Source organism: Sycon ciliatum, chromosome 1 (genome assembly GCF_964019385.1).
Source record: "Sycon ciliatum chromosome 1, ocSycCili1.1, whole genome shotgun sequence".
Lineage (NCBI taxonomy): Eukaryota > Metazoa > Porifera > Calcarea > Leucosolenida > Sycettidae > Sycon > Sycon ciliatum.
In genome coordinates this window covers 71,588,788-71,600,124 of record NC_088643.1, presented here as the reverse complement: position 1 = coordinate 71,600,124, position 11,337 = coordinate 71,588,788, and positions in this window count along the sequence as shown.

The following is an 11,337-nucleotide window of genomic DNA, read 5'->3' as shown; positions in this document are numbered from 1 at the left end:
TATCCTATTCCTAGTGTTAGTAGTAACAGTGAATCTGTTACACCATTCCCCCCTCTCAACTGTCAGAACAGTACCAATTCGAAGGAACAGTTATGGTAACTAATGATCATGCATGGATATGTGGAATGCATGGTAGCCGAAAACAACACTGATGAACTCAAGATCCGGTGCATGTCCTCTGCAAATAACGCCTGGCTGGCAGGGAAGCACTATCCTAATCATGCAGAATGCTACATTTCTATTGCAACACGTAGAAACTAGCAATACAACTGTGGCTGCCAATTAAATAGCAATTTTATGAAAAACGGTCCAGGTAGGTTTTCAGCGGAATAATAGCGTTTCCTGCTTCATCCATCAAGTATTCCTCCGGCTCCCAGGTGGCATCTCGGTAGCCCTTCCATTTCACTAGGTACTGCGTGCGCCGTCCTCTCTTCTTGTGCGACAACACCTTTTCGACAATGTACCGCGTATGGCCATCCGCATCGGTTAGGGGTGGAGGTGCCGGCTGAGTACGGCCCGGTATCTCATTGCCATGGTACAGCTTGAGGGCAGCAATATTGAACACTGGATGGGCCCGAATGATTCTTGGAAGAGCTAATCTGTACGCATTCGGGGCCACTTTCCTCTGCACCTTGAACGGCCCATACCACTTGAGCCTTAATTTGTGTGAAGGCCTGTCTCGTTCCTCGGGCGTCAGCAGGAAGTCCCTGAAGACCAACACCTCATCCCCCTCCTTCAGGGCGTCCTCCACCCGTCCTCGATCCGCATACAATGATTGCCGGGCCTGCGCCGCCACGATGGCATCCTGTGCCTCACGTAGTGCCTCTACGCGGCCATCCAGCCATGACAGCGGACCATTCGTGTCCATGCCAGCTCCAGCTTTCTGCTTCGTCAATAAGCTCGAGGGAGTAACTGGATGGCATCCATGGTTGAGGAAAAATGGCGTGTTACCTGTTGACGCTTGATCGGCATTGTTGATCGCAAACTCACATAGCGATAGGAGTTCATCCCAATTGTTTTGCCTATGGTTGACGAAAGCTCTTAGCGTATCCTCAATGACACGGTTCACACGCTCAGTCATGCCATCGGTCTGCGGGTGGTTGGCCGTGCTCATTTTTAGCTCCACGCCAAGAATACTGAAAACCTCCTTGAAGAACGCCGACGTGAATCGCGGATCTCGATCACAAACTATCGTTTTGCTCAAGCCATGGGCAGCAAACACATGATCCACGTACAATCGGGCTGCCTCCTTAGAGTCAACATGAACAGTCGTCGGGATCAGGTGCACATACTTCGTCAGACGGTCCACAAAGGTTAGAATGGCGCTATGTCCTCGGCAGGTCAGCGGCAGTGCCATGATGAAATCCATGCTGATGTCTGTCCAGGGCTGTTCGGGGACTGGAAGGGACTGCAACAGTCCTGCCTTGGTCTGGCTACCCTTTACGCGTTGGCACCGGTCGCAAGATTTAACGAAGTCCTTCACAGTACTTCTCATGCCTGGCCAATAGAAGTATCTGCTCAGCTTCAGGTAGGTCCTGTCTCTCCCCGGATGGCCGGCCGTCAGGCAATCATGATTCTGTTTGAGCAGTTGCAGCCGTACCGGACCGCGAGGAATGCAGAGGCGAGCATCGCCCGATGTTACTAGGTACAGCCGCCGGTCCACACTGTTCCAGACGTATCGCTCATGCATGGCGTCTTCGCTGCAAGCCATCAAGCGCTTGATTACTGGCGAAAGCTCTGGGTCACTATCATACCCTGCTGAGATCTGATTCGCAATTCCTTGATTCACATCCAGAGAGAACTCGATTCCATTCAGTTCCAAGTCTGGTCGACGTGACAACGGGTCTGCTATGTTACACTTCCCTGGCTTGTGATGTACCGTGTAGTCATAGTCGGCCAGGAATTCAATCCATCGAGCCTCTCTCTTGGTTAAGTTTGGTTTGGTCCTGAGGTAGACAACTCCCATGTTGTCGGTGTAGAGTTGAAAGTGGCGAAATAGGTAGACTCGCCAGCACTGCAGGGCGTACACTACAGCCAAAGTTTCTCGCTCGGCGGCCGTGTAATTCCGTTCGGCAGAAGACAGCTTTCGGCTCACGTAAGCCACAGGATGCCAGGACTGGTCCTCTGCTTGCTGCGTTAAGACTCCTGCCACAGCAAAGTCACTTGCGTCAGTCTCAACGCGGAAATCCTGACTGACGTTTGCTAGTCGCAACACTGGTGCATCCAGCAGAGCAGACTTCAATCGCTCAAATGCCTCCTGTCGAGTCTGATTCCACTCGAAGCGCACATGTTTCCCTGTCAGTTCCTCCAGGGGTTTGGAGATGGCCGAGAAATGGTTAATGAACCTTCGAAAGTAATTAGCGAATCCCAGAAACTGTCTTACGTGCGTGACCGTCGTCGGGACAGGCCAGTTATGCACGGCCTTGATCTTCTCTGGATCTGGAGAAATGCATTGGCCGTCTATCCGGTGCCCAAGAAACAGAACGTCTGTCCGGCCGAATTCACATTTAGACGGTTTGCAATATAGCTCATTCCTCCTGAGGGCGTTTAAGATGGTTCTGACATGATCGAGGTGCTCCTCCCATGATTTGCTGAATATGAGGATATCGTCTAGAAACACCACAACGAATTTACGCAGGTATGGCTGGAGGACACTGCTCATCAAGGTTTGGAATGTTGCCGGGGCATTTGTTAGGCCGAAACCCATCACTGTGAACTGAAAGTGACCGAATGGGGTATTTATTGCTGTCTTCGGAATATCTGTTTCTTCTATTCGAATCTGATTGTAACCGGACCTCAGATCTAGCTTGGTGAAATACGCACTGCCTTGGACGGTATCAAAGAGGTCGTCAATATTCGGTAGGCATGCCTTGTTCTTTTAAATGGTTATGCGGTTTAGCTCACGCCAGTCGCATACCATTCGAAGTGTTCCATCCGCTTTCTTTACGAAGAACACAGGGGCTCCGTATGGGGATTTGCTGGGCTGGATGAATCCTCTACGGAGCAGCTCGGTGAGCTGAGCTTGAAGCTCATCCATCTCTGGTTTTGGTAAACGATATGCTGCACGAGATGGCGGTTTAGCTCCTTCTTCCGTTTTTATCTCGTGATCTGCGCCTCTTCTGGGTGGCAGCTTGTTTGGAAGCTCATCGGGAAAGACGTCCCCGAACTCCTTCAGCAGGTCCTTGAAATCCTTCTGATCCTCCCTACCCGGACTATCCACCGTCTGTGGCTCGTCCGGATCTGCTGTCACATACGCTAGGATTCCTTCTGCGCCACCTCTCATTGCATGCCTAGCCTGCTTCCCTGAGATGAGGAACGTCTCGATCGGTGGGTTGGATTTGTCCGTGCCATCACTTTCACTCGGTTGACAGATGATGGATCCACCCTCCAGCTTGATTTCATTGGTACGAAAATTGATCTGTGGGTTCGTCCGGGTCAGCCATGGTTTGCCGAGGATCACGTCATACCGCGTCATAGGGAATACTAGGAACTGTTCAGTTGGTGCTCGCTAAAGTCGCCGACTACGGTCTTCAAGCTGTCCGTTTTCGTAATAGGCTGTGAGCGGACCGATCCATCAGCAAGTGTGACGTTCAGGACGTCGCTACCGGTTGTTGTGGAGATGTTGTGCTTCTTGACAAGGTCAGTTGAAATGAAGTCGTGGGTTGACCCCGAATCCAGTAGCATGGTAACGCGACGTCCATTTATCTTGCCCTGGACGCGCATTAAATCGTGTTCGTTGTCGGCGGAAATGCTCCCTGTGCTGGCGGTTACTTCATTAGGCCGGCCAACAGTATCAGGTGACGAATGCTTGACAGGCGAGGCTTGAATTTCGGTCTCCTCGAGGCGTGGTTCCTCATTTGCTAAGGGGCTGAATTTGTTCTGAACTTTGATTCGTGGCCTATTCCTGGGTGCTCTCGTGTTCGCCAGTAGTCGCACTCCCTTCCTTACTGGCGTCCATCGTTTAAAGAAGGCTTGCTTGTGGCGTTCCTCCCTCCTTCTGGACAGAATCTGGCAATATGGCCGGGTTTCCTGCAGGTGAAACACAGCCTTGAACGACCCTCTGCCTCTGGCTCCCTGGTTTCTCTCCCACCGGATGGTGTTGGTTGGCTTGACCAGGGTCCAGGCTGGCGCCTCTGATGCCCTGGTGCGCGCACTGCCTTGGCGTAGCTTGCTTGGGCTAGCCGCATCGACTGGTCTGCTGAGACCGCAGCTCGTATGGCTTGGGCCAAATGTTGCGGGTGCTCCCTAAGTACCTCACCGCTTAGGCCCTGAGCCAGCCCACGCGTGAACAAGATAGCTCTGGAGTGGTCATCAAGCTCGGGAACTTGTAAGCTAAGCCGCGAAAATTTGTTGATGTATTCGTCAAGAGTCTCATCTTGGTGAAGAGCGAATAAGTCGATGCGCGCCTGTTCCCTGTCATAAACCGGGCCGTACACTTCTCCCAGCTTGCTCTTCAGGTCTGGCCAGTCGGAAAACAGCGTGTTTGCCTCCTGAGAGGCGATAAACCAAAGACGAGCGTTGCCCTCCAGAAAACTCGCCGCGTAGCTCAAGCGCTCCTCCGCGTTGTCCAGCTGCAGGGACTTCATGGCGAGTTCGATGGCGAAGGCCCACTCCTTGAACTCTCTTGTATCTCCACGAAACACAGGCGGAGACTTAACATGGCGCATGCGTGGCCTCTCTCTGCTGGGAGCTTGAGCACGTCTTGGAGTTTGATCTGATCCATCGCACTGACCGAGTGCGATAAGGTGATTCAGACGCTTCTGAATCTCGAATATACCGTAGGCGACTAATGCGGCCACTGCGCATAGCCCGAACATGACGAAAAGAAAAACCATCCTCTTGCTACCAGTGTAACAGTCCAACTAACTTCAGTAGTCATTCTTGGAATAAGCAATGATCCTTGCCATAATGCATTCTTATATACATGAACAAGCAATGATGGACATAACACCTAACAGCAGCAGCGTGATAATAGCAGGTGATAAGTGTATCCTATTCCTAGTGTTAGTAGTAACAGTGAATCTGTTACACTCTCTCTCTCTCTCTCTCTCCCTCCCTCCCTCCCTCCCTCCCTCCCTCTCTGTCTCTCTCTCTCTCTCTCTCTCTCTCTCTCTCTCTCTCTCTCTCTCTCTCTCTCTCTCTCTCTCTCTCTCTTTCTCTCTCTCTCACCTGCTGACTAGTCTTATGCTGGACAACAATCTTCTGGTAGAGATCCACCTCATGAGTACTAAAAGAAACAGTGCATACACACACACACACACACACACACACACACACACACACACACACACACACACACACACACACACACACACACACACACACACACACACCTTCCTTCCTTCTTCCTCTGCCATGACTGGCTATGTGGCCCCATACGGGGCAGACTATGTCAAGCTATTGCAGGATCTCCACAGTGTTGGGGTGTCCGGTTCTGCCTTGGACTGGTTCGCCAGCTACCTATCCGGTCGCACTGAACGTGTCTGTCTGAGGTCGCGGACTAGCTCTATATCAGCTTGCACGAGTGGTGTCCCCCAAAGCTCGGTGCTGGGCCCCATTCTGTTCAGCCTTTACACCCGCGAGGTACCCGCTGTAGTTGGCCAGTCCGAGTCAGTTCAATTCGCGGACTACATTGCGCTCGCGTGCAGCCGGCGAACAGCACAGGAGGTATCCGATGTCTTATCTGCTTCGGTTTCAATCCTTGCAGACTGGCTGAAGGATCGAGGCCTGATCCTCAATGCTGGCAAGAGCCAAGTAGTGCCAATTCCTGCCGGCCGTCAGCACACAGCTAATCTACAGGTCGTCTGCCATGCCACTTCACTGCCTAGTGTGTTAAGTGCTCGTTATCTTGGCGCCACAATCGATTCCGGCATGTCCTGGCACTCCCACGTTAATGTTCTGCACGCGTGTCGCAGAAGATCGGAGCACTCTGGCGAATGCGCCGCTGCCTGAATCACCAGTCACGCATGACCTACTTTAGATCGCTGATCATGTCTGACCTGCTGTATGCCTCAAACGCGTACTCTAGCTCACTGCAAAGAAGGTACCTCGACCGTCTACAGGTCCTGCAGAACAGTGGGGCTCGTGCTGTCTTTGGCCGCCCTCCGTGGTCGTCTGCCCGCGACCTGCTGGAGCGCATGGCAGTGTTCCGTGTGGCAGAAGTCTTCAATCAGAAGCTAGCATACCTGGCGTGGCGCTATCGTTATGCACTGGCAAATCCAGAGTTGCAAGCCCTGCTAACCCCCGCTGCACCTGGCCCTACTCGGCTCCAATCTGCCATCGGCCTGTGCGTGCCAGTTTCCCATTCGGTTGCGGGGCAGGGGTGCTTTGCTTGCAAGGGTGCTGTATTATGGAATGCCCTCCCGATCCCCAGCGACATCTGTGCCATCCAGGTAATCCCCTATACCTGTGCCCTGTAGATCCTGAAGACAAGCGAAATCTTCTGTTTTTTCTGTTCTCTTTCTGTTGTACCCGATCTCCCTCTGATGTACCGCTGACTCTATGCCGAAGAACTAAGCATTTTAATTCTCATTCTCATTATAATTTTCATATTCGCTTTCATGTTATTGGGTTCTATGCCCGTTTGAATTTGCGAATCAAAATAAATACAAACAAACAAAACAGGAGACGTGTTGTACACCGGGCGGGGAACGCCATAGTTCCCTCTTTTCCAACAAAGCTCAGCAATGCTATGGAATTGCCTACCGCCTTCTCTTACCTCTATAACCAGCCTCCCCGAATTCAAGCATTCTCTCTATCAGCATTTCGGCGATATATTCATTACACTGACGATATCCCAACTCCTTAATTACCAGATTTTGTATGCCTCGATATATTTTCTTAGCCCGCTATCCTCGATTAACTGCTTCCCCTACATAAAGTTGTCATTTCATTCTTCTTGCAGGAGATCCCCTCGACAGGCCTAACCGAACATGACCTCCTTCCCGCCGAGCAATTCGCTTACCGAGCCCACCACTCCACAGAGGAGCAGTCTTGTTGGCTGTGGATCAATTTTACGAAGCCGCAGGCCAGCACCTGCATACCGGCGTGGTGCTCATTGATATGAGCAAAGCTTTCGACAAGGTCCAACATCAGACCTTGCTCCAGGATCTCTTCGAACTTGGTGTCTCCTCTACGGCACTGGACTGGTTTGCGGACTACCTCAGCGCACGACGCCAGTGTGTGGTCACTGCCAACGGTACACGCTCAGAGGAAACAGCTTGCACGTGCGGTGTCCCCCAGGGAAGCGTGCTTGGTCCGATATCTACACGAGATGTGCCGCATCAGTAGCTGACCCGGTGCGTACACTAATGTTCGCGGACGACATCATGCTGTACCTGAGCCACGCTAGCGCTCACGCCATCAACATCACCCTTTCCGCAGCAGTGTCGGCTGTCGCCAGGCTACTCGATGCCAAAGGGCTTATCCTCAACACCGGAAAGACGCAAGTGCTTGCAATCAAAGCTGGACGGCAGGCACACCTCGACCTCCACATTACTTGCACTGGCACGCCTCTTGCCCAGACCAGTACGGCTCGCTACCTCGGAGTCACCCTGGACGAAAATCTTCGCTGGTCACCGCAAGTCACCTCTGTCGTCCGACGCACGGCTATGAAGCTGCGGATCCTCCGCCAGATCCGGCACTGCCTAACAGTGCGGCAGGCGATGCAGTATAAGGGCGCGTTCAGACTACCGTGAACCCCGTCAAACCGTGAATGCCGATAAACCGTGAAGGACATTCACACTACCGATAACAAACTAACGTTACCGTGAAGTTTTCAGCTCTCACCGCGGCACTGACAAGGGATTTTCCCTTTTTTTCGCAGCGCGCATGCAGCCTGAGCACTTTTTTACTGCCGGTAAAAGTTTACTGCCGCAGCAGCCGCGGCAGTAAAACTTTCCCACCGGTAACGTGCCAGTAACGTCACGTGATCAAATCACCTTGCCGACTTTCCCAATCGGTCACTTTTTATCGGTAGTCTGAACGCGCCCTTACTCTGCCCTTGTCATACCGGATATTCTATATGCGTCGAATGCGTTTCTCCCAGGACTGTCCGCTGAGCAGCGGAACACAGTAGCCAAACTGGATAAGCGTTGCATCCGTTGCGTGGCCGATGAGCACCCATTGGCCCACACTCTTCCCCTGTACACCAGGCTAAGTGTTTGCCCAGTGCTGGAACGAGGGGAATGCAAGCTCCGACTCCTGACATTTAGAATCCGTTCTGGAATCGTCAGTGAGCTGTTGTCGTCCCGAATTGTATTGCAAGGCCCGCCGACAGGCATGGCCACTCGAGGTCAATTGGGACGCAACCTTCCCCTCCCCCTGGCCCACAGTGCTTCTGGCGCATGCCGACCGCTTCTAGCCAGCTGCCGACTCTGGAATGGCCTGCCCGACTGTATGAAGTCCATAGTATCTGTCCGTAAATTCAAACGCATGCTACGCGTATTCTACTTCGGTTAAATGTAATGGCTTTCGTAACCTGCTGATGAGACTCGATAGAATCATGCTACGATGACCCGACTTGTAAATTTGAGATCCATTTTTTCTGCTCGTCTTGACCCTGCCTCCCCTCATTGCTACTTCCGCTTTCGTATTTTTATTTTTATTTATTTTCTCTTCATTTCTGACTCTTCTTACTGGTTGTCATCGCTTTCATAATATTGGGCAGAACTGCCCGTTTGCCATGCGATGTAAAATAAATAAACAACAACAACAACAACAACAACAACAGGCCCAAAGCCTTTGGGAAATCCTTAAAATAATAAAATACAAAAAAAATACAAAATACAATACAAGGTAACGGAAGCGAGAAACAGATATGTGCATAGCTGCCAATGTCAGCCTCAGGTAGACAGTTCCAACGATCTTGTTGTTGTTGTTGTTGAGTTTTATTTAAAGTCGCAACACAAACAGGCGATGGCGCGCCTTCTTTTATACATGTACATGCGAGCGACATGACACATTTAATAATAATAATAGTAATGGGGAGGGGAGGAGAAAAAAATCACAAGTGAAAGAAGTTACCGAAGGTAACTGAATAGGTTACAGATAGATCTGCGGGAAAAAGAACCCTGTTGAAAACCGAAAACGTAACTGACCGAAGGATTGACCATAAAATGCATTGGTGACCAGGTAAAAAATGACCTATTTTGAATACTTGGACGCTTTCGAGAGAGCACAGAAATTGGTGACCCGGTAAAAAATGACCTATTTTGAATACTTGGACGCTTTCGAGAGAGCACAGAAATGGGCGCGACAAGGTTCACAGCGCATCATGGGCGGTGTCTTGTTCCACAGAATTGCACCAATGAACTGGATCGTACCTCGACCAGAAGGACAGGGCCAGAAGGGTACCTGCAATAGGTTTTGGTCAGCTCCACGGGTGCGATCACTCTGTGTTCTGGCGTAGTAATTCCTAAACAGGACACTTGAACGGCCATGAATGCAGCGGCGAACGAATTATTATTAGGATTTTCGCTGCCAGGGCGTCCTCGAGGGTAGAAAGACAGAGTCTCTCGAAGAGCCCTGCAGTGGAAGTCGACGGCGGAAAGCCAAAGAAGGCACGGATTGCAGCTTTCGTCATTCGAGTGAGGGCGTCCATCTGAGCCTAGAAAACTAAGACTACACCGATTTGAAGCAGGGGAGCAAGGGATGCAGAAACTTGAGCGTGTACAGGAGTTTGTGTGTGACGATGCACTGCGCAACGAAAAACAACTACAAGAGTAGTCTACGTAGGCTAGGGGGCTTGCGAGATCATTTAAAAAAATTTAATGAACGGAAAATAAGAACAAAAGTCTGAGCTGATACCGAGCGGCGAGTGGGAGTAAATGGTTGCGTTTTTGTACTCGTAGTGCACTAATGCTGTTGAAGCGAGTGAGGTTGAACACCGTGCGCAAGGCACGTCTACTCAAGCGAACCAGGCGCTCATATTGACCCTCACGAAGGCAGTGAGCAAACGCGTTCGACCCGTAGACCTACGTCGTACTCGAGAACTGATTGGATGGACGATATGTAGAATGTTTTCTTGGCGTGCTCCGTGAGTTGGTGTCGTATCTTCCTGAACACAGCGATCTTGTTTCCAATCTTGCGCTCAAGGTGGGCGATGTGGGCACCGAAAGTAACGTGTTCATCCAAAACGATGCAAAGTTACTTCACAACCTGCCTGCGGACCTCCTGCTTCACGAACCTCATTCAAGACGCCTCCAAACCTTCAAGGTCAACGTATTTTTTATTATTATTATTTTTTACTATGTTCACATTCCCAGCTCGAAAATAATAAAGAAAGACAATGATCTGATAATGTACCGGTATTATTATAACGATTTCCCAAAATTGACTAGTTTACGTAGCTAGGTAACGATTCTTACTCATTCTCAACGCTCAATAGGACAGTATATGTATCGATTTCTGTATAACGATTTCTATGTTAACGACAGATTTCTCCTCGTTAAAGGGGAAGTATACCCTAAAATCAAATTTTCACCAGTTGTAGTCTTCGGGGTGCTGAGTCGAATGGTCTTGGTCCGAGGAAGCTGAGACGCTCCCTTCCTACTTGAATCCCAATCGAACTCGCGCACTTCCACCGAAACTGGGTGACTGCGCCCTACTAGATGGGGATTTGTATGCAAAATGTCACTAAAAGCGCCATTTCGTTCTTATAAAAGCACGGATGACCGCGATTGGCCCATATGTTGTAGTCTTTTGGACGCTGAGTCGACTGGTTTTGGTCCGAAAAGGCTGCGATGCAGCGTTCCTCCTTTATTCCCAATCGAACATGGTTGAAGAAGCGGTCACGTGCTCGTGCGTACACCAGTCGCCTGGTCACCGTGCCTGCAGGGTACAACTTACTAGCCTGTTTGACCTTTTTTTGGGTGCAGTCCTGTCACTCGAGTTGAACTCGAGTTGAACCTTGGTGTGAAAGTTGTCGCCTGCTGGCGCGGTGACCAGGTGATTTGGGCACCCAGGAGCACGTGACCGCTTCTTCAACCATGTTCGATTGGGAATAAAGGAGGAACGCTGCATCGCAGCCTTTTCGGACCAAAACCAGTCGACTCAGCGTCCAAAAGACTACAACATATGGGCCAATCGCGGTCATCCGTGCTTTTATAAGAACGAAATGGCGCTTTTAGTGACATTTTGCATACAAATCCCCATCTAGTAGGGCGCAGTCACCCAGTTTCGGTGGAAGTGCGCGAGTTCGATTGGGATTCAAGTAGGAAGGGAGCGTCTCAGCTTCCTCGGACCAAGACCATTCGACTCAGCACCCCGAAGACTACAACTGGTGAAAATTTGATTTTAGGGTATACTTCCCCTTTAACTCGTTAGAGTTAGCACTTC